The 27,021-nt window shown below is 45.0% G+C and overlaps 1 protein-coding gene across 4 annotated transcripts in view; it reads right to left on the bottom strand.

Moving 5' to 3' along the window:
* Positions 1–27,021, bottom strand: part of LOC104650214 (methylated-DNA--protein-cysteine methyltransferase) — a 344,899-nt gene that overhangs the window by 190,925 nt on the left and 126,953 nt on the right. The window lies entirely within an intron of this gene.

Here is a 27,021-nt window from a genome sequence, read left to right as displayed (position 1 = left end):
ATCGTTTTTGATGGCTGCATAATATTCCATGGTGTATATGTACCACATTTTCCCTATCCAGTCTATCATCGTTGGGCATTTGGGTTGGTTCCAGGTCTTTGCTATTGTAAACAGTGCTGCAATGAACATTCCTGTGCACGTGTCCTTGTAGTGGAATGATTTATAATCCTTTGGATATATACCCAGTAATGGGATTGCTGGGTCAAATGGGATTTCTATTTTTAGGTCCTTGAGGAATCGCCACACTGTCTTCCACAGTGGTTGAATTAATTTACATTCCCACCAACAGTGTAAAAGTGTTCCTATTTCTCCACATCCTCTCCAGCATCTGTTGTTTCCCGATTTTTTAATGATCGCCATTCTAACTGGTGTGAGATGGTATCTCAATGTGGTTTTCATTTGCATTTCTCTGATGACCAGTGATGATGAGCATTTTTTCATATGTTTGTTGGCCTCCTGTATGTCTTCTTTTGTAAAGTATCTGTTCATGTCCTTTGCCCATTTTTGAATGGGCTTGTCTGTTTTTTTCTTGTAGATCTGCTTTAGTTCTTTGTAAATTCTGGATATCAGCCCCTTGTCAGATGGGTAGGCTGCAAAAATTTTTTCCCATTCTGTTGGTTGCCGATTCACTCTACTGACTGTTTCTTTTGCCGTGCAGAAGCTGTGGAGTTTGATTAGGTCCCATTTGTCTGTTTTGGCTTTTGTTGCCATTGCTTTTGGCGTTTTGGTCATGAAGTCCTTGCCTACACCTATGTCCTGAATGGTTTTGCCTAGATTTTCTTCTAAGGTTTTTATGGTATTAGGTCTGATGTTTAAGTCTTTAATCCATCTGGAGTTAATTTTGGTGTAAGGTGTCAGGAAGGGGTCCTGTTTCTGCTTTCTGCACATGGCTAGCCAGTTTTCCCAACACCATTTATTAAACAGGGAGTCCTTTCCCCATTGCTTGTTTTTGTCAGGTTTGTCGAAGATCAGATGGTTGTGGGTATGTTGTATTTCCTCTGCGGCCTCTGTTCTGTTCCATTGGTCTATATCTCTGTTTTGGTACCAGTACCATGCTGTTTTGATTACTGTAGCCTTGTAGTATAGTTTGAAGTCCGGTAGTGTGATGCCTCCTGCTTTGTTCTTTTTGCTTAGAATTGACTTGGCTATGTGGGCTCTCTTTTGGTTCCATATGAAGTTTAAGGTGTTTTTTTCCAGTTCTGTGAAGAAGGTCATTGGTAGCTTGATGGGAATAGCGTTGAATCTGTAAATTACTTTGGGCAGTATGGCCATTTTCACGATGTTGATTCTTCCCAACCATGAACATGGAATGTTTCTCCATCTGTTTGTATCCTCTCTTATTTCGTTGAGCAATGGCTTGTAGTACTCCTTGAAGAGGTCCTTTACGTTCCTTGTTAGTTGTATTCCTAGGTACTTTATTCTCTTTGTAGCAATTGTGAATGGCAGTTCGTTCTTGATTTGGCTCTCTTGAAGTCTATTACTGGTGTATAGGAATGCTTGTGATTTTTGCACGTTGATTTTGTATCCTGAGACTTTGCTGAAGTTGTTTATCAGTTTCAGGAGATTTTGGGCTGAGATGATGGGGTCTTCCAGATATACAATCATGTCATCTGCAAATAGAGACAATTTGATTTCCTCCTTTCCAATTTGGATACCCTTTATTTCTATTTCTTGCCTGATTGCTCTGGCTGATATCTCACTTTCAAGTGGAGCTTCTAATCACATTAAAACCGAGCCATAACCAAAGGAGACACACAGCCCACAGCGTTTCTTCCTGCCTGTGAGCTGGCTCGTGTGGAGCCTCCTGAAAGCCAGTGTGAGGGACAGGGTGGGTGGCAGCACCTCTGTCCCCTCAGGGGCAGGCAGCACCCATCACTGTCCTTGATCTCTGGGTGCACTGGGAGCCTACCCACGCTTCTTGCCCTGTCCACCACCCCACTGACTCAGATGAGAAGCTATCCCGGCATCACCTTACACCAGTTCCACAGTCGGTTTACGGAACGATTCGGCTTTGACATCACTGGATTAATATGAATAGTTTTGAAAAGAGTAATTACAGTGCATCTTGAAAAAAAAAATCTGTGACTGTACCCAAAGCGCTTCACCACAGAGGTTAGTGGAGGTTATTGGAGGTGAAAAACGGCACTGTCCAGAAGAAATCAGGTTGGTGTGGCCAGAACCTGAGCCTGCCATCCCCAACGTAGCTTTCCATGGAGACCAAGGCCCTGGACATGCAGAACGGCCAAGAGGATCCCCACAGAGAGCACGGCAGAGCATCCTGCCTGCCCTCAGAACCTTCCCAGCTTGGGCATCTCTCTGCAGGCAGGCGGGTGGCAGGCAGGAGAAAATGGCACGGGGCCCAGGCTGGAGCCAGCTCCAGGGCATCAGGCCTTCCTCAAGGGAGAAACATTCCCATCACCCCCAAAACTCACACATGCTACCCGAAGCTCAAGGAAGTCTTAAAAAGAACTCCCCAGTCTTTGGCAATCCTGTTCACACAGGTGGTCTCTGTCAATGCTTACGTGACACAAATAACTTCATCCCTCCACTACCCAAAATGCAGGTGGGATGGAGAAGGAGAAGCACATGGGCGGGTGGGGACAGATTAATCTACTAAATGTTCTTGATCTCCCCGACACCCACATGCTTATACGTCAGCTGATAAACTCCAGGGCTCTTCCTAAGCACTGGGCAGTTCATGGGGCGGGGGGTGGGGGAAGAGCCTAGTCCACCTGTCCAGAAGTAATGGCGGCTGCCTGTTGGCCCAGTACAAATTGCCACTCTGCCCGGGAAGGCAGCCCCAGATTGCCCTGGCAAACAAACGCATTCTGCAAACCAGCAGGCAAACACATTCTGTGCCAGCATGAGTTGAAGGGACACACAGAAATCAGAAGGAAACTTTTCTTTTTTTCTGGGAAGATTCTAATAAAGACAAAACTGTTGGTGATGAGTTGAAAATAACTGCAAACATCAAAAAGGGATTTAGAGAAAGGAATGGGAAAGATTTTGCTGGGGGAAACTTGGAGGTAGAGCCTCTGAAAATGACTAAAAAACCAGCAGCCCTGATCAGTACTGGAAGAAACATGGAGAGAAAAACCATAGGTGCACATGTGCACACACACATACGTGCATGCACACACACGTGTGCACACTCACACACAGCCTGTCACGGAAGAGAATTTCCTTTATATTCTTACTTTGCTGTGAATTTTCATCATGAATGGATCTTGAACTTTGTCATATGCTTTTTTGACAACTATGATCATTATCATAAAGTTTTTCTCTTTTTCCTTTGTGAATGTGGAGAATTACACTCGTTGATTTTTTTTTTTTTTTTTTTTTTTTTTGAGACGGAGTTTCGCTCTTGTTACCCAGGCTGGAGGGCAATGGCACGATCTTGGCTCACCGCAACCTCCGCCTCCTGGGTTCAGGCAATTCTCCTGCCTCAGCCTCCTGAGTAGCTGGGATTACAGGCACGTGCCACCATGCCCAGCTAATTTTTTGTATTTTTAGTAGAGACGGGGTTTCACCATGTTGACCAGGATGGTCTCGATCTCTTGACCTCGTGATCCACCAGCCTCGGCCTCCCAAAGTGCTGGGATTACAGGCTTGAGCCACCGCGCCCAGCCTCACACTCGTTGATTTTTGAATGGAATAAACCCCACTGGAAATATACATTTTTTCCATATTGTGAACTTGACATTCTACTATTTTAGTAGGTTTTTAAAACTGGGGTTCATGGAAGACACTGGTCTGTGGTTATCATTTCTCAAACATCCTCACCAGATCTTGGCATCTTGGTGTCATGGTCATGCTAGTCTTATAAAACAAGCTAGGAATTATTCTCTCTTCTGCTTTTCCTTAAAAGGACTAACATAAGATTGGAATTATTTCTTAACTGTTTGATAAAACTAGGCAGTGAAGCTCTATGGGCCTACAGATTTCTTTTAGGGAAGATTTTTAATTTTCAATTTCTTTAGATTAAATTGGTAAGCTCTGAAAAAACTGCTCGTTTCATCTAAACTGTCAAATTTGTCAGCACAAACTTTTAAGTAACATCCTCATTATCTCTGAACGGTTGTAGACTCTGTAGTGATCTTTCCTTTGCATTTCTATTATTTGTGATTTCATTTTTCTTCATCAGTTCAACTAGGAATTTAAAAGATTTTTAGGAATCTTTCCAAGGACAGTTTCTGCCTGTGTTACCATCTCTCTAACACCATTTTCTGCTTTGCTGGTATCTGATCTCATTTTTACTGTTCCTTCCTACTTTTCTTAAGATCAACTTTGTCATATGTTTCTGTAGCCACACCCTTCACTTCATGCCAGTGCCTGCACGGTGCATCTCTCTCTCTCTTTTTTTAATTTTGAGATGGAGTCTCACTGGGTCGCCCAGGATGGAGTGCAGTGGTGCAGTCTCGGCTCACTGCAACCTCTGGCTCCCAGGTTCAAGCAATTCTTCTGCCTCAGCCTCCTGACTAGCTGGGATTACAGGCGTGTGCCACCACATGCTAATTTTTGTATTTTTAGTAGAGATGGGGTTTCACCATGTTGGTCAGGCTGGTCTAGAACTCCTGATCTCGTGATCCATCCGTCTCAGCCTTCCAAAGTGCTGGGATTACAGATGTGAGCCACCATGCCTGGCCACATCTCTGACACTCCATTTCAGATGTGCTGCCTTAGTCTAGAGTTGCACACTGTGTTCCTACAGCAAGAACATCTCTGTCTTTCATCAGAGTCTCTACTTAGTCCACCGACTTCTGAAGTCTTGGCCGCCATGCTGGGCACGCTGACTACCCTGCGAATTCCATCCTGCTTGCCCCGCCTGCTGTCCATCCTTTCATTTCCCTTGCTGCCTTCTCTTGGATAAATCAGGTATGTTTGTTATTTCATTTATTCTTTGCAGTGGTTTTTTAGCCCTCCATTTCTGTTTTGTTTTCATGGATTGGGGATGCAGAGATTACAGTGTATACCCCGAATGTATCCCTATTTTGAGTATGAATACATAATCCCTTTAAGCAGGAGAGCCTCCATGCTGAAGTTTCATTTACCGCCTCCCCACCTCTCATCTGAATTTATTCTACTGGAGGCCAAAATGTCTCTGTTCTCCAAAGACACATGGCCTGGGGTGTGTCAGGCTGCAGGAACCTTTAGTGCCTGCTCTCTGCTTTTCTTCCGTGGGTCCCACTTCCTCAGCTGCACCACGAGATGGAATGTTCTGGGTGGAGCAGGACCATCCCCAGGGCCGCCAGGAAATCTGCTGTGAGTGAGGTGCATAAATCCTGGGCATAGTCCACGAGCCTAGTCAATCTTAAAGTTGATTAATAATTGTTGGCACAAAACATCCCAGTGTGTGAAATCCTGGATAAAAGGAAAAGGAACTGGTGGGCAATAAGTTTCTCGCAGGCACTGAGCATGCTGCCTCACCAAGGTGGGGGACCTGGAGGCACCATCATACTCAGATCGGTGGGTGAAGCTGCAGGGTACTCATGGGAAGACCCCTGCATGGGTCTGACACGGGGAAGGTGTCTCCAAGCCCCTGGAAAGGGCACAGGCGACCGCCTTGGCTGAGATGGCAGAGTAGCATGTGCTCAAGTTGTTTCTTGCAGAAGAGGGTGTGGGGTCTACATTCTCCCTGAATATACAAATGCAGACACCTGTTTGAAAGGTTGTATAGATTAGACTGGGGCACAGTGGCTCATGCCTGTAATCCTAGCTCCTTTGGAGGCCAAGGCAGAAAGATTGCTTGAAACCAGGAGTTGGTGACCAGCCTGGGCAACAGAGCAAGACCCATCCTTTCAAAACAATTAGCCAGGCATGGCGGTGCATGTCTGCAGTCCCAGATACTTGGGAAGTTGAGATAGGAGGATTACTTGAGACTACAGCAAGCTATGATTGCACTGCACTCCAGCCTGGGCAAAAGAGCAAGACTCTATCTCTACAAACAAAATAATATATCTTTTAAAAGGTTATATATATTAGAAACTGAAAAGAAAGCAAGGAATGCCAAGCATGGCCTAATGTACTTCCTGATTCTAGATGGCGGCTGGTCCAGTGCACTGGGAACTGGCCATATCCTCCCAACTCTGAACTCCATCACTGGCATGTGCAGACCAGAGGCCTTGCCTCCTTCCCACTACTCGGCATCTTCTCCAACTTGGTATGCCTGCTGAACTGCTGCTCAGAACGGCTCAGGGAGCACCAGGTCTGAACAGACTCCTGGCAAAGCTGCCTGTTCACAGTGATGTGACTGCGTGTCTTAGATCTTCTCTTCATAACTACACTGCATGCTCCTAAGGGCAGGAGTTTCACTGTAAACTTTGCTTAATCTGCAAAGCCCTCATCAGTCACGTACCCTACAGCACCCTATACTAGACAGAGTCATCAGCCACTAAGGAGGAATGAGGTATCTGACTCCCAGCAAGCTCGGAAAAGACGATGCCATCCGGCTGGCTCCTCTACACGTGCCACAGACTGAGCAGCGGAGTTTAGGAATAGAATCCAGAGAAACAAACCACTTGTCTAGGGCTGTGCACTGGGCCCATGTAGATTCCACCAGCCAGCGAAATGGGGCTCCATGCACTTCCACAAGTCAGAAGTCACTCGACTTTCCAGGGGCTACTCAAATCTCCTTTGAGCCATGTGACCGAGCCTCTCAACTCACTAGCTTTAAATACTTAAAAAAAAGTGTCATTTATTGAAAGTCAGGATTATATTTATTCACAATACCATATTCTTAATGAGACTATATCAAACCTATATTTGGATGCAATCCAGAACTTAAACAGTTAAGCGCATGCACACACGCATGCACACACACAAACACACACACACACGTGCACACACCACCCCCCACGAAAGCAAGAAAGAAAGCCACGTCATGTTATTAGACACTAAAGTGGCTTTCCAAAATCAGCAATTGGTAACTGAAGTCTCCTGAGAGTTAACCCACCTCTGTTTACACTTAAAAACTAACCTCACCTACGTGAAGTCATACTGAGTTCAAAGAGGAATGATGATATATTTGTATTATTCAATAGTGTGTAAATAGACTGCATTAGGTTCCACCATTGATTATACCATTGTCAACTTACAATACCACAATTTAATTTCAAGGCAAACATTGCAGATTTCAACGTTGAGATGAACATGTGTGATCTGAGAGACCAGAGCTTTCAAAGTGGAACTGTATCTCTGCTTAAACACCAAAACATGGCTAAAAACCAACACAGATGAGCCAATCTCTCACACTGTGAGGAGTTCAGAGTCTAAGGGCAACATAATGCTAATCATTTGATTCAGATGATACCAGTCAGCGTCTTATCCTTGACATCAGGTATTCCCTCTCAAAGCAAAATTAATGAATAAACCAGAAATCTTTTATCGCCTTCTGTTGTGAAACAGTTATCCACTCCAGAGGAAGAAACAGGGGGAAATTAAGCAAGTCTGCCGCATAAACCACCACTCCTAATCAAACGATGTAAAACAAACACTGTTCTGTGATACAATCAATCCCTACTCTTTAGATGGAAAACGAATAAATACAATGACTCATAAATAGTCATGCTTGTATTACATTTGGTCTTCCCCTCTTAATAGTTAACAAATTCTAGGAGTTAGATGGATAGCTCTCCTTACATGGCAGATGACTCAGAAATTCAGTGATTCAACGTTTTCTAATAGAAATTAGGAACACGGGGATGACTTTAACGTCCATACTATTTTCGAAAAGCAAATTCAATAGGAAATGGGGTAAGGATGTGACGTGATACTGTTCAACAAATAATCAAAGTACATTTCATGTACAGCTCTGCTAATAACAGCTGGAGCATCACACTTCCAAAGAGACTCCAAATTCAACCACTTCTTAACGCCTCCGTTCCCTCCTGTTCCAAGCAACCGTCACTGCTCCCCAAGAACCATTTCAGCAGCCCCACACTCACTCCCTGCTCACCCATCCTGTTCCCCGTCCTTTACAATCCCTGTCTGCACGGCAGCCATATATCTGAGTCAGGGCATTAAAGCCCCTGCACCCTTTCACCATATTTAGAACATCAAAATGCATACAGCAAAAGAGTACTTTCTCACTTTCAATGTCTATTCTCAAGGATTGTTTCTTAACTGACTGTTTAAAGGAAAAAGTCCCAACAATGTATTTTAGCGTCTGTAACATGTAGAAGAAAGATCCATGACAGTGTACACAGGACTTCAAGGGGCAAATGGAAGTTCACTGTGGTGAAGTTCTTGTATTATACGTGAAGTCACAGAATGCCATTTTCAATGCAGTTCATGAGAAATTAACGATCCTATCAGAAATCCTACAGTGACACTGCCCAGTGTGGTAACAAGTATCTCCAAGTGGCTATTGATATTTAAATTATTTCAGATTGAACATAGTTATATATCCAGTTGCTTCAGTTGCTCAAGTCCCATGTCAAGTGCTCAACAGCTACAGGTGGCCAGTGCCTGCCACACTGGACAGTGTGGACACAGCACACTCCATTATTTCTGGAATTTCTAACAGAAAGTACTCTGCTGAATCAACTACTTAAACACCCACAGGGAACGTTAGTACCTGCTATCTGCCTTTCTACAGTGGGCCCCACTGCTTCTACCTTAGAAAGTTAGAGAAAGAGTAAAATATACAAAATAACAAAAAATATAAATCAACAAAATATAAAACAGAGACAATGAATCAACCTGAAACAAGACTGATCTGGAAGGAGGAAGGGTGGGAAGTGCCGTTCCAGGAATGGAGAAAAGGCAGTGGAATAGTGTCATCATGGCGTGCCCTGCAGACCTGAAAGGGACAACTGGACAAGAGAAGATTATGAAAAATTAATGCCAGTAAACTCAACGGCTTAGATAAAACAGACAAATGCTTTGAAAGACAGATCACCAAAATGGAGGCATGAAGAAACTGAAATCTGAATAGTACTGCGTATGCTTTTAAAATCAACAACCTTCTCACAAAGAAAACTCCAGGCCCAGATGATATCATTTAAGTAAAACAAAATACCAATCCTAAACAAGCAATTTTAAAAAGCAGAAAAAGAGAGAATACATCAATTCACTGTATTATTACATATGAGGCCAGCGTTACCCTGATAATAAAGCCTGAAAAAGACGAAAAGTGAAAACTGCAGACCAGTATCCCGTAGTTCGTAAAGTATTAGCAAAGACATAACCAGTATTATTTGTATATTTATTATTTCTATGTACAGAAATAATGCTGGAATTATACAAATACATATACAGAGAGACAGATGTATGCATGCATTTCTCAAAGCAAGTGACACTTATCGAAGGCAAGTGGGTTTTCTGAGCATCAGAAAATCAATTACTGCATTTCTCCATGTGAACAGAATAAAAGACAGAAACCACACAAACATTACAACAAACGCAAAACGGCAGCTGACAAAATCACACAACCTTCCATAATAAAACTCTCAGCCTACAAGAATAGAAATTCAATGGGAATTTCAAATGATGTGTATTTATATTTAACAGTAAAATACTGAGTGCTTTAACCCTAAGATCAAGAACAGAGAGTGTTTACTTTCCCAACTCCTGTTGAATACAATATGGAGACCCTAGCCAATACAATAAAGTAAGAAAAAGAAATTAACAGCATACATATTGTCAAGGAAGAAACAAAACTGTCTTCACTCTCAAACAAGATGTTCACGCACATGGAGGATGCTAAAGAATCCTTGGGCCACTAGAACTAATAAATTTGTGCAGCAAACTCACAGCATACAAGACAAATTTAGTGAAGAAATATGGGGAATTGAAACTAAAAACCACAGCATTTTTAAAGGATAAAAAACACATGAAAAACATATGGATAAATTTTATGTAGACTATATTTAAAAGACTTGTATACCAAAAAAAAAAAATGACAAAATCGTGTTGAGTTGTATTAAAGAAAATATGGAGCTATACACCACAATCAAAGATCAAAACTCAAAATTGTGAATATCTCTGCAAATAGATCTATATATTGAATGTAATTCAGTGAAAATCATAGGTTTTTCTCTATAAATTAATATGCTTATTCCAAAATGGAAATGCCAGGGACTAAGAACAGCCAAAACAATTGTGGAAAAAATGAAATTTGGAGAAGTTCTACAAGACACCAAGACTTACTACAAAGCTGCAGTGATTCAGTCAGGGCCATGCTGGCATGAGGACAAACAGAAGACAGATAGAACAGAGTCCAGAACCAGAGCTCTGCATACACATACGGTCATTTGTCAAAGGGCATGACAACTATCATAAGGCTTGGCACTTGCCCACACTCTCAACTTTGATCAGCTGAAATTAAGTCCCAGGTAAATAACACACAGAAATCCAGCTTACAAAGAAAGCCTTTTAGAAAAGTTTTCTAGGGATACCAGGGAAGTTCTAGAAACTTTAAAAAGTAAATCTAGTTTATTTTCCTTTGAGGATAAGGAGCCTGGCCCTTGGGCATTCTGAGAAATTCTGGAGAAGCCTCCAGGCCAGGTAGTCCCTGGGGCAGTGGTGCAGCTCACACAGGAGGCCTCTTCACACCCAGGAGGGTAAATGGCAGGAGGGGTCCTCATAGCAGCAAGTTTAGGGGCTGGAGGGGGTAAACTCTCCCATGCTCTGGCTCCTCCCATGCGGCCGGTCTCAGTGCTGGAAGGCTGAGTGCTTGAAGCACACTTTGCAGTCTATGTGTCCCCCAAAGGTCTAATATCCAGTAACTGTAAAGAACTTAAACAAATTAACAAGCAAAACACAACCATCTAAAAAAAAGTGGCTAACGGACATGAACAGACAAAAGAACACGTATAGATAGTAAACAAGCATGTAAAAAAAGGCTGAACATCACCAATCATTAGAGAAATGCGAATCACAAGCACAATGAGACACCATCTCACACCAGTCAAAATGGCTATTACTAAAAAGTCAAGAAGTAACAGATGCCGACGAGGTTGCAGAGAACAGGGAATGCTTATATCCTGCTGGTGGGAAAGTACATTAGCTTAGCCACGGTGGAAAGCAGTTTGGTGAGTTTTCAAAGAATTTAAACAGAATTACATTTGGTCCGCAATTTCAGTATTGGGTATATACCCAAAGGAATATAAATTTTTCTACCATAAAGATACATGCACACATATGCTCACTGCAGCAGTATACACAATAGCAAAGACATGGACTCAACCTAAATGCCTATCAATGAGAGACTGGATAAAGAACATGCAGTAAATATACACCGCAGAATACTATGCAGCCATGATAAAAGAATGAGATTGTGTCCTTTGCGGCAACATGGATGGAACTGGAGGCCACTCAGTATCCTAAGCAAACCAACGCAGGAAAAGAAAACCAAATACCGCATGTTCTTAGCAGTGGTGCTAATCACCGAGTACACACATGGCCACACAGAAGGGCACAACAGACGATGGTGCCTACTTGAGGGTGGGAGAGGGTGAGAATGGAAAACCGACCTACTGGGTACTATGCTGATCACCTGGATGATGAAATTATCTGTACGCAAAACCTCTGGGACAGGCAAGATACCCATATCACAAACATGCACATGGACCCCTGAACCTAAAAAAAAAAAAAAAAAAGAGCAAGGCTGACTTCATGCTTTTGCTCAGTAAAGGGGCAGAAGCTCAGAGCCTGGGCTCACCAGGAGAGTGGCCCTGAGCACCTCCCTCGGGGGAGCAGGTGGAGAATGAAGAACACAGACCCAAGCTTCTCCCCAACCTCATTGCTATTTACAAGCAGCCAGGAGAGAGTGGGGCAGGTTCTTGCCCAGAACACCACCAGAGAGCATCACAAAGAAAACAGGTGTTCCCCAGGCTCTAAGCTATGGAGATCCACTTCCGCCTCTTAACAAGACAACTCTTGAAGATGTCTCAAACAGGATTCTAGACGTGTCCTAGTGTAATGCTACCTGGTTAAGATGGCCAAAGGTGTCAGTGAGGGTCCTTAGGGGAAGAGCATGGAGGAGGACAGGGCGCCAGAGACACAAGTAGAAACCTGGCCAGCCAATGGGGGCCCTGGGAGGAAGGCGGGAGAAGGACTCCGGTGAGCCCTTGTTGGGAAATTGCAGGGCCTGGACTAAGAAAGCCCCGCCTGCCATTCCAGCTCCAGGGCACAGCTTCTATGCCCCCACTTCCCCTTCAGCACCACCTGGCTGTCTCCTGATCTGAGTTCCACAGACCACCTGGAGGCAACCGGCTCTGGCCTTCCTGGCTGGGCGGCCTCTCAGCTTCTGCATCTTCACGATCAGCATTGCAGCTCCCCTGAGCCTGTAGCTTTTGGGATTCCTGAGCACCGTGGCAATCCAAACACCACTCCCTCCACTCTGCTCTCATTTGCAGGGGTGACATGCCAATCAGGGGCAGATCCTGTGAACCTCACATCCTGCCTTTCAGGGAACATGTTTGTGCCCGGCTTTTCTAACTACCAAAGAACTCCATCACAGTCTGCCCTTCCTGTTGCAAACTTCTACACGTGCGATCAGAGGATGGGGGGAAGACCTCCCCACCTGCAGATGAAAGATTCCTTTTAACACCCAACAGCAGAAGCCCCCTCTCCCTCCCCGGCTTCGAAAAGGAGCCACATTACGGAGACCATTCTTCCTGGTCCCAATGCCCCACCCCCTGCCGTGGCGTCTCTTCTTACACCTGGACCCTTGTCTCTCCCCTCAGTCCCCTTATGGTTGCGGCCTCTCTCACACTAAGGATCCTATCCTCTGATGCCCAGGCCATGTTCCCACAGGGAGGAGTGCCACTTGGTGTGCAGTGCCCAGAGACACAGAAGCACCCAGTCCCCGCCCGCACGGCAGCCTCAGCAGAGATACTCTCATCCACGCCAAGCAAAACGTTAAAAATGCAACCATGACGCATGCCTGAGATGTGGACCGCGCCTGCGCTGGGGCTGAGGGTGAGGAATGTTCTGGATGAGGCAGGAATCTGCTTGGCTGAAGCAGAATCAGCTGTCCTAAGGAGAGGAACCGGGGACAGCTCCCAACAGAAAGACTTCTGCCCGGTGCCCTCAGATGACTCCAGAGATGATTTGCAGAAGATCCACTTCAAGGCTCAGAGATCTGAGTAAAATAACCACCCTCACCCCCACCCCTACCTGAGAGGAAAGCACAGTGAGAAGGAGAATGAGGCCGTGGTCCCGGGTGCCGTCTGGGGCCGAGCGCCCTTGAGGGGGAGGCATCTGTTCCGGCAGGGGTACGCCCGGGGAGGCGGTGTCAAGAGTCTGCATCCACAGCACCTTCCTTTTACTTAAAATCAAAACACACCTAATTTCTGGACATTAGAAACAACTGGGAAATGACTTTCACTTAAAATCACAGCTGCCCAGTACAGGGGTTTCATTCCATAAGATGGAAAACGTAGCTTATGCTGAGAGCCAAGAAACAACCATTTCCCCCTCTTCTCCACACCACCTCCCTGCCCCCCAAAATTCCACAAATCCCTACTCAACCGAAGGCATTAAAAATCCACTTCAAAAATCAGCTTTAAGACAGGAAAAAGAAAAACAACAACAACAATTTGAGCCGGGAATGTAAATACGGCGCTAGGAATATGCAAAACACTTTGCAGAAGCTGGCGAGGGAGCTCTCGGAACCCACGCGTTTTAAAGATGGGAGTCTACAGTGCCGGGCCTGAAATGAACAACATACTGAAGTCTGGTGTCAATTTAAATGCATTGAACACCAGAAAAATGCCCCCAACCAAGGCTTCAAACTTGTACAGCACATTTCCACTCAAGCCAACTAGATTGCCTGTCACATCTGACACGGCTCGTCAAAAGTCATCCTTCACTGCTCATGGGCAACATCGAGGTCAAGAGACCAAGTGCAATGGTCCAGCCCATCCCCGTTTCTTCCTTCAGAGCAGCAGATATTGAACTCTAAAATGACAGGACGGAGCAGCTTGAAACGGCTGCCAAAGAAGCGAAAGCTGTCCAAGGCCGCTGATCTGAAGGAGAAAAACCAGCCGCCGAGCGCGTGTCAGGGCCGGGCTCACACTCTGACAGTCGTATTACACAAAGAAGCCGGAGCGAGCACAGGGCCGTCTGCGGGACCTCAGGTTCTGGCAGCAGAACCGGCGCAGGCTCGGGAAGCTCGAAGATGATCACCAGCAAACCCTAGACCACATGTCCTAAGTGGCACGTGACGATCAGGTGTGGGGCAAAGAGGGGCTTTGCACTAAGAAAATCGGCTTTTAGCCCATATCCAGCCTGAAAAAGGAAGGAAATGACTGACATGTGCTACAACGTGGATGGACCTTGAGGAGATGGTGCTCCTTGAAATAAGCCAGTCACAAAAGACAATTACTGTACCACTTCTGTGAAGTCCCTTGAGTAGTCAGACTCATAGAGACAGCAGAAGGGTGGGTGCCAGGGCTGGGGGAGGGGAAGGGGGAGTCTGTGTTCAACGGGGATGGAGTTTCCTTTTGGGAACATGAGGGGCTCCGGGCACGGGTGGTGCGATGGCAGTGTGACCGTGTGAATGCGCCAACAGCCACTGAGCTGGACTCCTAAAAATGGCAAGGGTGGGTGTAAATAAAATATACACACAATTTTCTGTGTATTTTACCATAATTGAAAAAACCAAAACACACGTCCACCATGAATTAGCCAAGTCGCAGGCGCTGATCGTTCCTTCCAGTTGTGTTCCACGGGCACAAGAGGCATCCGGGTTTCGGGTGGGAGGGGCACTCGCCGTGTTCCACGAGCACAAGAGGCATCCGGGTTTCGGGTGGGAGGGGCACTCGCCGTGTTCCACGGGCACAAGAGGCATCCGGGTTTCGGGTGGGAGGGGCACTCGCCGTGTTCCACGGGCACAAGAGGCATCCGGGTTTCGGGTGGGAGGGGCACTCGGGCTCTTAGGACACTGCGTGATGCTGGGCAAAGGTGAGCAAGGCACAGAGGGACAGGAGCCATCAGCCTGCGCCCCCAGACTCCTGCCAGTTATCCTGTGTGCAGCCCAGGAAGGGAGGTTCATTTAAATGGTAAATGTTTTAGACCTTTTTTTTTTATCAGAACACTGAAATTTCATCAAGTTGGATTAAAAAATAGACCAGATAGATGATGACCCTTTGATGACACACCATGTTTTGAGGCTCAGCCCGACTGCACCCCAGGTCCCAGAGAGGCCTGGGGACAGAGACCTTCTGAGAGACGGGGGACCCACAGGGCAAGTCAGGTGCCGGCTTCCCGTCTCTGACAAAACAATCTAGAAACTCAAGGAAAGGGGCATCATTTCCTTGCAGCCCAAATCATGTCCAGCCCACCTAAGAACCAAGCATGTGATGTTCAAATCACAGGCAAAATGTGGATCAAGTGCGCGTTCCCTGGCTTTGCTTCTTGTTTTAATCATCAGGCAGCAAAGCGCGCTTGTATCTAGCGGATTCCTTCACAGCGACTCTCTTGGTTTCACTCTGCACAGCAGGTCTCAGAGACCATCTCTTCATCTCTTCCCTGGTGGACCCAAGATACTAATGAAGATTCTACTTGTACTTGAAGTTTCCAAAATAGACCCTTTAGGCCCTGGCTAATCCCCGTTCACCTGATATTCCAAAATACCCTGGAGTGTGGCTTCCCCATCCCAGAATTAACAAGACTGAAAAATGAAATGATAATGTTTTAGATGAGCCAGTGCCTTAGGAGGTCCGTGTCATGCATCTGAACTCAGTTGTAACATGGTAAGTAACTGTTTTAAGCAAGGATCAAACAATGTTCAGGATGTCACCGAAGCTGTGACCAGAAGCATGCAGGGACAGAGTCTTAACGTTCAGGAAGGACGGGCAGAGTCTGCATTGGGTGAGGGGGATGGAACAGGCAGAGCCCGTTAAAGAGATACAAATATCTCTTTAAATATTTTACAGAGATGCCCAAATGAAGACCTCCCTTAACAAGCTGGCATGCTTCGTTTTTCTCTGGAACCATCTGCAAGGTCATATGGAATCAACACCCTGGTTCAGTGGTTCAGTGCAGCCTTGCCCATGGTTCAAAGATGGGAGTCACCAGCTAGGCTTCCGGAGGAGCAGGCTTTCTTCTGGGCACTGTTCCTCTCTCTATGGGGTCACTGCCAGCAAGGCTGTGGAGAAAGAAGACTCTGGATGGCCTGGGCCCCCCATTAACTTGCTTCATGTCATCTCATGCAACAACTAACATTCCCGGGTATAAAACGAGATGATGATAAAATGTTTTAATTCAAGACTTTATAAACCAAATATAAAATTCCAACCTCCCCCCACCCCCCACTGCCACCAGCCCCTGCCCCAACCATCAAATGGACTTCCCCCTGAGCCAGGGCTTTCTCTGAAGCCTGCTACCTAAAGGCTCCCTCCACAAATAAGAACTTGTGTCTCCACAATCCTTTATCTTAACCCACATACTCCTTTCTATTGACCCCAAGTCTTTAGAGAAACTCAATCAATTGTCAACCAGAAGACTTTTAAATCTACCTATACGCTGGAAGCCCCCTGGGCTTCTAGTGGTCCTGCCTTTCTGAACCAAAGCAATATGTTTCTTAAATGTATCTGACTGAAGTCTTATGTCTCCTTAAATGTATAAAACCAAGCAGCACCCCAACCACCTTGGGCACATGTTGTCAGGATCTCCTGAGGGCTCTGTCACTGGCCATGGTCACTCATATTTGGCTCAGAATAAACCTCTAAAGAGATTTATTTTACAGAGTTTGGCTCTTTTCATTGATCACTGAAATTCTGGGCACTTGCCCAGACCTCAGTTCAGGACCTATGCCTCATCCTCCAGCTCCAGGGGGCTCACAGGCAGGTGCATCCTTCACCGCCACTCTCGAGGGAGGAGCCTCTCATCCAAGGTTATGGTCTTCCCAGAGGGCAGCGGGAGCCAAGGCCTACACCCCTGGCCTCAATCTGGGCTGACTCTCCGGAGTTCCCTGCAGGGCGGGATGAGACTTCAACTGCAACCGGGTCACAATGCAAGTCGCTGCTTCCGCCTTGCCTGATACTGCGGTACGCACTTCCCTACAGAGTGTATCTTAGGAATATTCCCTGATACGGTTTGGCTCTGTGTCTCCACCCAAACTGGGGACTTGTGATCTTCAGTCTTGAAGGAGGGTCCTGTTGGGAGGTGACTGGGTCACGGGGGCGGATTTCCTCCTTGCTGTTCTTGTGATACTGAGTGAGATCTCAGGCGATCTGGTTGTTTGAAAGTGTGTGTGGCACCTCCCTCTTCACTCTCTTTCTTCTTCCTGCTCCAGCCATGAGGATGTGCTTGCTTCCCCCTTCACCTTTCACCATGATTTTAAGTTTCCTGAGGCCTCCCCAACAGCAGAAGTCTGTCCAGCCTGAAGAACTGTGAATCAGTTAAACCTCTTTCCCTCATAAGTTACCCAGTCTCAGCTCCTAATAGCAGGGTGAGAACGGATGAAGACACTCCCCAACAGCCACCTGCACACAACTCTGCACCTGAGTCTATTTCCAGGCCTCCTCTACTCTACGAGTTGGTATGTTCTTTCATCCTGTGCACCCTAAAGACCACAAAATAAAACATTCAAAAGGTTGAAATACCAAAGTTTAAGCCAGAAGTAGAAGCAGAGTTAACTACTGCCCATCATCCTGTTGGTCGGAGCTTTCACATTTGTTCATATATTCATTCAGGTATCTCATGAGTTCATACTTTCTGCCAGACACTGTTCTAGGCCCTAGGGATAGAGCAGGTGGCCAAACAGAGACAGGCTCTGCCTCACTGGAGGTTGCATTCCACTGAGGGGCAGAGGCAGGCAAATGAATGCAGTACATGCTAGATGAGGGCTTTGGAAACTTTTGCCTAAAGAGTCAGATGCTACACCTATTTTAGATTTGCAGGTCAGACTATTGCAACTACTCAACTCTGCCATTGTAGGGAAAACAGCCATACGAAGTCAAATCTTTCTAAGTGTATTCAATAAAACTGTATTTGCAAAACAGGTGGCCAGCCTGAGAGCCGTGGTTGGCCAAGGCGTTTTTGATGGTGAAAAACATCAAGGAAAAAGTCCAGAAGTGCTGTGATGGGATGAGAAATCACTACTGTATATGCACAGAGAACTGAAGAAAACAAGGGGCCAGCCATGTGCAGGATGGGGGCTCAGGTGTGCCAGGCACCTGCAAAGGCCTGGTGAGGGGCATGCTTAGCAAGTTCCAGAACAGCAAGGAGGGCCGCACGGCTGGAGCAGAGTGGTTTGAGGCCCTGGAGGAGAAGAGTTTAGAGAGAAAGGGCTGCTGACTGGCAGATGACATGGATGCAACAGGCTGTCGTCAAGCCCTTGGCTTTAATAAAATGATAGTGATATCTCTGAAGAATAAGGTGCAATCATCTCAAAAAATCAAAACATTCTAATGTTAAAAATAATTTCAAGTATTCTAAATCTTTGAAAAATCCTAATTCAAATATTGACTATATGCTATCTTTAACTGGGATATTTAATATAGCCAGAGCATACTCCAAAATTATCCAAACTATAGTTTACCATATGTCCAAATACCTCCAAAGCAAAAACACTCAGTGTCTGCCTATAGCTTTCTATTTGCCTCCTTTGCTTTTCAGCAGCAAACTCCAAACCACACAGAAGTCGCCAGGCATCTGGACGCTTCTGCACTTCCACCCTCCTTTCTGCTGCCAAGCTCCCGGGCCCTCTTAGAAAGGCCCTGCTCAGACGGCACCTCAGCCACTGCCGCGTGCCCTCCTTGGTGGTGTCCTCCAGGTGAAATCTCCACGCCACCCCTCGTCTTCTGCTCTCCTGCAGCACTTCCACAGCATTCAGGGAAAGCACTTCCAGCCTCCCACCTCAGAGAGCTCTGAGCAAAGAAGGACCAGGTCTCACTCATCCTGCTCCTGAATGGAGCATCAGCTTAAAGCCCCAAGCCTAACATACCAGGTGCTCATTCATCATCCCCCAGCACCAGGGTTTGCAAAGAAGTGGGTTATGCCCCCCGGAGCTGCTAAGCCAGTGCTGCTCTGAGTTCTTTGCCTTGAGTGGCAACACCTACCAGCCTCAGGTTTCCCCAGCAAACCTCCACCATCCAGCCTCTAGGGACCCTGGATGGTGCCAGAGATTCCCCAGAGGAGGGAAAGGTGGTGAGAAGGGCGCAGACAACCTCCTTCCCTGTGCTACGCCCCCCACTGAACCCTCAGGATCACATCCACCTGCACCATCACTGTGGCCACAGGCACCGCCCTGCCCTGGACTGCTTGTTCAAGCCACTCAGCCCAGACCGGCCCAGCAGTGGTAAGAGTGGAGAGAAGGCTTTGTCTCTATGCCGCCACCGGCAGGTGACATCAGAGAGCAGGCCCCGACAGGGACATGGTGTACTGGCTAAGCATGCTTTAGTTCACTTAAATCAACTGCTACATCTCATTCTAAACAGACAGCAAGGGGAAAAATAAAAGTCACCCCACTCTGCATTCAGCCCGGGAGATGAAAGTGAGGGGCTATGCGGACAGCGCCCGAGCTGAGGGTGGGGGGCCTGCGCTGGGCCTCCTTCCGCTGGGCAGAAAGTTCCTCAACTGTCACTCCACATCTCCCCCGACTGCCGAAAGAAATCACCAAAAGCAGCTGAGACAATTATTGCACTTAGAAATTTTTTTATGGAATAACATAAAGAAATAGGGAAGAAGGTGAAGGAATAGACTATTAAACAGAAAAACTAAATTGAGGAGCATATAATTATATGCAGAGAGATTATGCCTTATTTTAATATAAATAAAACTTTTTAAGCGTAAGATAAAAAGCCATGCCTCAATACACCAGTTTTCCAACAGAATACATTCAATTCAAATGATTCTCATAATTTCAAAACAAGGTTATTTGCTTTACTTTAGAAGCCTTATTACTTATAGATTTACAGCGGGTGAGAGTGGAAAGGTTCAGTACATCTTGTAATGAGAAATCCGGCCCCACCGACGCGGCTGCGGAGCGGACACGGGGTTCCTCTCCTCCTGCCTTCCATTCTAATCAAACTCCGTGACTAACTTCAGCAGACCCCTCTGTGAAGGGACTATTTCCACACTCTGCTCCGGGCTAAACATTCTTCTGTGTATATACTAGCAAATTCAACAGCCTCTTTAACATCTGAGAACGAATTACTGACAAGTCATTTTTTGCTCCATACTGCAAGTCAACGTGGCAACCCCGTTTTTTTTTCTATTATAAACATGTACTATACCCTGGCTCCGAGTCGTTTTGGATGCTGATACAAGATTCATAATGGCTGTCAGAATCTGCAATTTTCCCTTTTGTTTTATGAGGTCAGGCAATATTACATGCACTGATATATTCCATTTTCCCAGCTGAAAACCTTCTCATTTGAGCCCGACAGGTTGAGGGAGTCATGATTTTGCAACCTCGCATGTGAAGCACGGTGCGAGGGGGCAGGTGGCTAACCCCACGTCCTCCTCTTCCTCTTGTCCACTGGCAACAGTAAATTAAACTGTCAAAAATGGAATTGTCCTGTCATCAACAAAGCTATAGCTTCACAAGTATTGCAACATCAGATATATTTCTAATTCTGCATTTCCCTGCACCTGTAATTTCATCAGAAATTCGCACTGGACCATGGTGAGCAGCTGTCCAAGGGACAGTGGCACTGCGAATTCCTTTAGAGGCTTGACATGGCATTTCAAAGACAGAAATTAATCAACAATTCCAGCAATTTGTAATATATATAAAAAGGGTGTTCAGTGTGAGGTCCTGACCTTCAGCAGGACCCTCTAAAAGGGGAGAAATGCTAACGTGGACATGACATGCTATGCAGCGTGGTGTAAAGAAATTACACACAAGTTACTCTGCAAACAAAACAAAGCAAAACACACACACACACCCCAGCAGCAGCCAGTCTACGTGAAAATCACTTAATGGCCACAGTCAGTGGGCCTCGACCGGTATTCAAAATGTTGAAGATCAGGAAGACACTTCTTTTTTTTTTTTTTTTTTTTTTTTTTTGAGACGGAGTTTCGCTCTTGTTATCCAGGCTGGAGTGCAATGGCGCGATCTCGGCTCACCGCAACCTCCGCCTCCTGGGTTCAGGCAATTCTCCTGCCTCAGCCTCCTGAGTAGCTGGGATTACAGGCACACACCACCATGCCCAGCTAATTTTTTGTATTTTTAGTAGAGACGGGGTTTCACCAAGTTGACCAGGATGGTCTCGATCTCTCGACCTCGTGATCCGCCCGCCTCGGCCTCCCAAAGTGCTGGGATTACAGGCTTGAGCCACCGCGCCCGGCAGGAAGCCACTTCTCAAATGGTGCTCAGGTAGAAAAGAACTTCTGCCTCTAAGTTAAAATGTCATTCGACAACCCGTTTTCCAAAACCACTCAGATTTCTTCCAGGTAATTCTTCCTAGGGTATTCCTCCAAGAGGAAAAAATAAAAATAAAAATAAATGACCACCTTCTTCCTTCTGCGGATTTAAGCGCGGTTCAGATCCTCCTTCCACAATGGCCTACTATGACCATGTCTGCCGGCCCAGGCTTCACTTCCAACAAGTTACTCCCTTGCAAGTTGAACGGAAGTCAAAGCCATCTCCACCTATCTCCCAAACCGGAGGGTGCAAACTCGGAGCTCTTGTGAAGCTACTGTCGGGTATGAGTCCTCCAAGCTGTCCTAGAAATTTGCAGACAAAACACGGGCTTCCTCAACCCATTTAAAAACAATGTAAAGTCACAAGTCTAGCTGTTATTAAATATTGCAACCAAATATTGTTATAGATTATCCCTACAAAAATTCATTGCTTATCAATCATTATGCTCAAGACAGAAAGTTAAATTGAGATGAGGAATCATTTCACAGCTTAATACAGTCAAAGTGACTCAATATTCCTTTATTAATTCTCATTTAATATCACTTTAAATTGCTGCCATTATTATCCTACCGTAGACGAAAGATTCTGTGTAATTAGTCTGTATTAAGCCCTTTTTATTTATAAGGAGCCAAATAAACAAACCCACTTTAATTACCTGGGCTCCACAATATTGATCTGAGCATCAAAATTTAATATGACTTTATTTCGAATTTCCATATGACTAGTATTTAAATTTCTCCCAGCAATAACAATTTTGCAGGCACAAATGACTTTTCATTCAAAGTATGTAAATTACTGCCAAGCGCCGGGCGAGGAGGCCCTCGGTGCCCACAGCATGTTTACAGAGACCTCAGGGGCCTCCCCGCTGCACGCTTTGCTCCCTAATACGGCAGGAAAAGCCACCAATTACCAAAAGAGACAAAAGTCAACGAAGACAGGGAGTCTTCTCCCTCCCAAACCGTGTTCTCTCCCACTTCAGTACACGGTGTTAACGACATACAAATTTTGAGGTCATTAAGTATAAACAGGCACGGAGCGCCAGACAGCCAGGCAGGCAGGATGTGCTCACGTCAGCATTTCAAGTGCCCTCCTAATCCCACAATGCAAGTTTCGGCATTATTGTCTCAATTTAACTTGCATTAGTACCTAGCACCTTGATTACACTGTTGGGTGGTAATCTTCGCCTGCACATGCCATCATTACTTATGTCAAGCCTCTCGAGTTGTTATGAATACTATGTTGTTTTACGAGAGAGAGGAAATTAGTGCCAGTCCCCTAGAGTTTTGGGTGCTTAGCACAGAGGCACTGCGCAGCCCTCGCAAATCCCACAACAAATCCTTGTTTAGTGCCAAATGGAGATAAGGACTTTGCAGCAACATTGGAGCATAAATAACTCATGTCCCTCTTTATTTGTAAATGTCAAAAAAAAAATTGCCTTTCTTTAATGTTGCTTTTCACACACGCATGGCAGAATGGGCGTTTTTAGCCATGCAAGTGCATACCAGTTGAGTAACACATTCTGAATTAACCCGCAAGACCAAGCTAACACGCAAAACAAAGAAGTGGCCATAACCCGTGTTTGAGAGTTATCGTAAAACGCTGTTTTGGATGGATTTTTAATAAAAATGAACTTATCAAAGGCAAGGGAAACAGGCACCGGTAGCGTGAGCCTTTCCTCGGGAGGACAATAAAGTGGAAAAAAATGTGGCTTCACATGTATTGCATTTTCCATGTTTTTTTAAATATGATCCACTATGTTGTTAAAAAGAATTATTTTCTGGTATTGTGGGGATTTTTGCATTGTCTGTTTATTCTGTTTACACAGCAAATGAAACCTACAATATGAATAGGTGAACTCCCTGGGGAGCAAACGAAATTCAGAAATGATGTACAGATGGGGACAGGGGCCCACGAAAACACAATATAAATTAACATGCCCTCAACAGTCACATCTGGAATGGAACAGGCCAAATAAATAATTTTGACATTCAAAGAAATTAAAGATCAAGGACCGCAAATAGTAGATTAAGTTTTTTAAAAATAGTATCATTAGTTTACACTATGTTTGAAGGGAAATGGCATTTAAAATAAAATAATCAAATGTGCAGGACAAAACATGAGGCCTGGATGCATTTCCTTTTTTTTTCTTTCAATGGCTAGTAATAACCTATTTAAAACATCTTTCCCACAAAAGAATCTCCATGTATTGCCTTCGTAAAGTGCTCTTATTTAAGAAACAACAAGATGCAGTAAAGTTTTTGCATCCTGAAATTGTCCACGTTTAATTTGGTAAAACATTAAAAAGGAATCTCAAAAGGCAGACAGTCCTGTGCCTGCTAGGCAGCAGAGACACTGGGCCCAAGTTTAAGGGCTCAGCACCAAAACTGTGATTCCATTCACTTCTTTTCTCTTGACCCCTTTGCTATCTTTATTTATGCAGCCCGAAGCAGACTAAACAAAAAGAAAATGAAGGCTCTGGCAGTATCTTTTTTGAGACTGGAGTAAAGGTCTGTTGGAGGCATCATTGTGAAAATGATAAAAGGCCTTGAGGTCACAGCCCGAAAGCCAGGGGAGGCCGAGGCGGGGTGCAGGTGGGGCCTGCAGGGGCACCCTACTCCTCCCAGTGAGCCACCACAGCCCCCAGCCCCCACAGACAGAGCCACAGGGGGCCACTCCTTTCACTAACCACACCGAGAGAGTGGCTCCTCAACGTGTCCTCAAATGAAGCCAATTTTGAAAAATGGCTTCTGACAGCCCTATAAAACTTGCATGAGGGACCAAATGGGTGCTCCTGAGCCCACAGACTGACCACAAGTCACACATCTGAGAAAGCACGTTTTCACGACCGCTGATGCTGTAAGTGAAGTCCTCTGGAGCCAGGGCAAATTCACCGCCACCAAATCTTCACCGTCCACTGCATATGGAAAGAATTTTTTTTTTTTCAGAAGATAAAATATTTTTCTGAGTGTAACAACAGGCATGACTTATTTCAGAATTAAGTGCTGGGCTCTCTGGTGCTTTGGGAAATGTAAACTACAATTTTTACTCCAAATCCACCATCCACTTCACTAGCTTGTGCTCTCCAAAGGCCCCGGCAGCCCCTTCAGATGATGAGCGTCTTAGAGAGTGCTCTGGTAAATCATGCAAACAAGGAGGAGGACGGAGACAAAGCCATCCCTCTCCCCATTTCATTCCATCAGTAAATTGATTTATAAACTGCTTGGGGTAGAAAACAAATATCAAACTACAAATGTATAGCACTGACTTTTGAAAAGTCTGACCTCCAGCACCCGCAGACACAAGCACACATCAGATCTTCTCAGAGGGCACCGGGCACTCCCATCCAGGCCTCCAGCCCTCCACTGCTCAGGAGTTAACAAAGGTGAGAACCCGCAGGAGGGCACAGGGTTAATATCTTCAATCTAGGAGTCTGAACAGCAGCCCTGCAAACTACAGAGTAATCTCAGTTTCAAATTACATAAAAATAATTGATTATTTCAATACAGCCCTTAAATAAAAGAAAGTTTTATTCTTCACAGTGTTAAGTGCTGGTATTTTTTGTGCCCGACAAGCTGCCCATACAAGAAGCAGTGTGCCTAATATTCTTGCCAACAAAGGCATTTGAAATTAGCAATTGCTTTTAGAGACTTTAATTACAATTTTAAAATGCTATTTCTGCTCTATAATAGATTCCAATTGTTTCAGTATTATCTGGCTTGCAAATAAAATCTACAGTAGATGACAATATTCCCAGGATTAATCACTCTTGAAATTCTAATATGCTCTTGAAATACCAAATAAAAAAGACAGCAATGTTGTTGATGTACTGAAAGCTTCTTGCTTTTTGCAGTTTGCTATTATTATGCATATCCAGGTAGAAAGTTAATTAACCCAAAGCTTAAGCTAATTATGATAGCAGAATGCTATCAACCCAACGCGTTCAGTCAGACAGCTGTCCGGAATTTCATTTGCTAATCATTTGTCTTTGGGCTGAGCATATGGTACATTTTCATGCTATCAGAGGAACAACAAACAGCTGAAAATCATTAACTAAAAACAATGTGCATAAAATCAGAAGCAGTTTTTTATACAGCTTTGTGTCAGACAAAAAGCCAGATCCTTGCCCTATAAAAATTAATGATTATTTTGGTTCTTGTCACTTAAAAATTTTAGCTGATAATGCAGTAACTATGTGATAAGAATTTTGGTCGCATCAATTATCTGTTTATATGAGTTTGCAAAAATATTCTAAATTTATAACAAGGGCATTGTAACAAACTTGGGGAGACAGTGACGCAGGTTCATCTAGCTGCCTGAAGATTTGAAATCAGCTCCGAAGACTGACCTCTTTATTTGCTTTGTGTGGAGCCTTCATATCCACACGCCAATATCTTAAAGATGACTTTTTTAATTGCCAGGTAAAATATATGAAATATATTTGCAGACATTCCCGAAGCAGTATGTGACATTTCTGAGGCCATCCAGAAATCTGTGTAGACACCAGAAAGCTACATCAATCATGGTACAAAGTTCACCTCAATGCCGAGGCTGGGAAGGAAGGAGGAGGAAGGAAGGTGGCAGCCCCCAGGTACTGCCAGGAGCACCCAGGTGTCCTTGGGCACGTGGGATGCGCTCGCCGTTCCTTTTCGGATTTGCCTCCCAAGTATCTCGTGCTTCACAAGTCCTAGTTACCTGGAGGCCTAAAGGAGAGGGGGTTCCTGGGCACAGGGCCTGCCTGTTTTGTTCTGTATGGCTCTCAACCCTTGGACTGTAACACAGATTTTAAGTTTTCACAGCACAGTACAAGAAACTTCCCAAATGTTAACTTCATTCTGGCAAATGTGCTCTCACAATAGGAGCATACCAATTACCTTTATGCTCATCTCTGAGTCTTTCTAAACCTACTGGACTCTAAGCTCAGGTACTCATATCAGTTTTAAGATCGTGCACCCAGAGGTCTCAAATGCCAACCTAGCCTGGAGACTTCAGGAAGCACATTTCTTCTTAAACATGCCTGACTACTAAAGCGACATTCACATTTTCTTGAAATCAGGATTACAGTATTAAAATTTTTACTTCAAAAAAGCAATAAAAATGATTATTTTAAATGTGTATGATTCTGGATCACACTTGCTAACAAGTTTGAGATTAAAATATTTCTCCCCCCAAAGACCAGATCATTTGATCAAAATGAAAACTAGTTTCATAAACTAAAAATAAAACTTTCTTCCTTCTTGGGGAAAGCTGAGATTTAACTTTTTGCATGATGTGACATCTGCAACTGTCGCCAGTCAAAGGCTCAGCAGAGCCTGATTAATTGTTAGTCTGGAGGGATTTTTGGTGGTCACGGACCAATGAACTACGGGGAATTTCCATGGCCGTAATATACCACTGCGACAATACTCAGCTCTGTTGTCACTGCAGTGGCCACTGGAACAGCCAGCGCTCTACCATCGCTTCCTCACGTTGCTGTGAAGTGCCAAGCAGCCCGGGTCTCCCACCAGCACTTCTTGCAAAGACCAAGTGTGACTTGGGAAGAGGCTTCCCTGATGGTTTCCCCAAGGCCTTTTGTTATTTATTTTGGACCAAATTAAAATGAATTAGAAGGGACATATGTCTCCTTCCCTACTCCACAGTAACGGAACCCACCAGCTCCCATGGTTGCATTTTGGCCACTGCTGGGGAGGCCTGAATGGATC

Source organism: Saimiri boliviensis, chromosome 12, assembly GCF_048565385.1.
Source record: "Saimiri boliviensis isolate mSaiBol1 chromosome 12, mSaiBol1.pri, whole genome shotgun sequence".
NCBI lineage: Eukaryota > Metazoa > Chordata > Mammalia > Primates > Cebidae > Saimiri > Saimiri boliviensis.
Note: the sequence above shows the minus strand (reverse complement) of the source record. Positions and strands in the feature narration are given on the sequence as shown.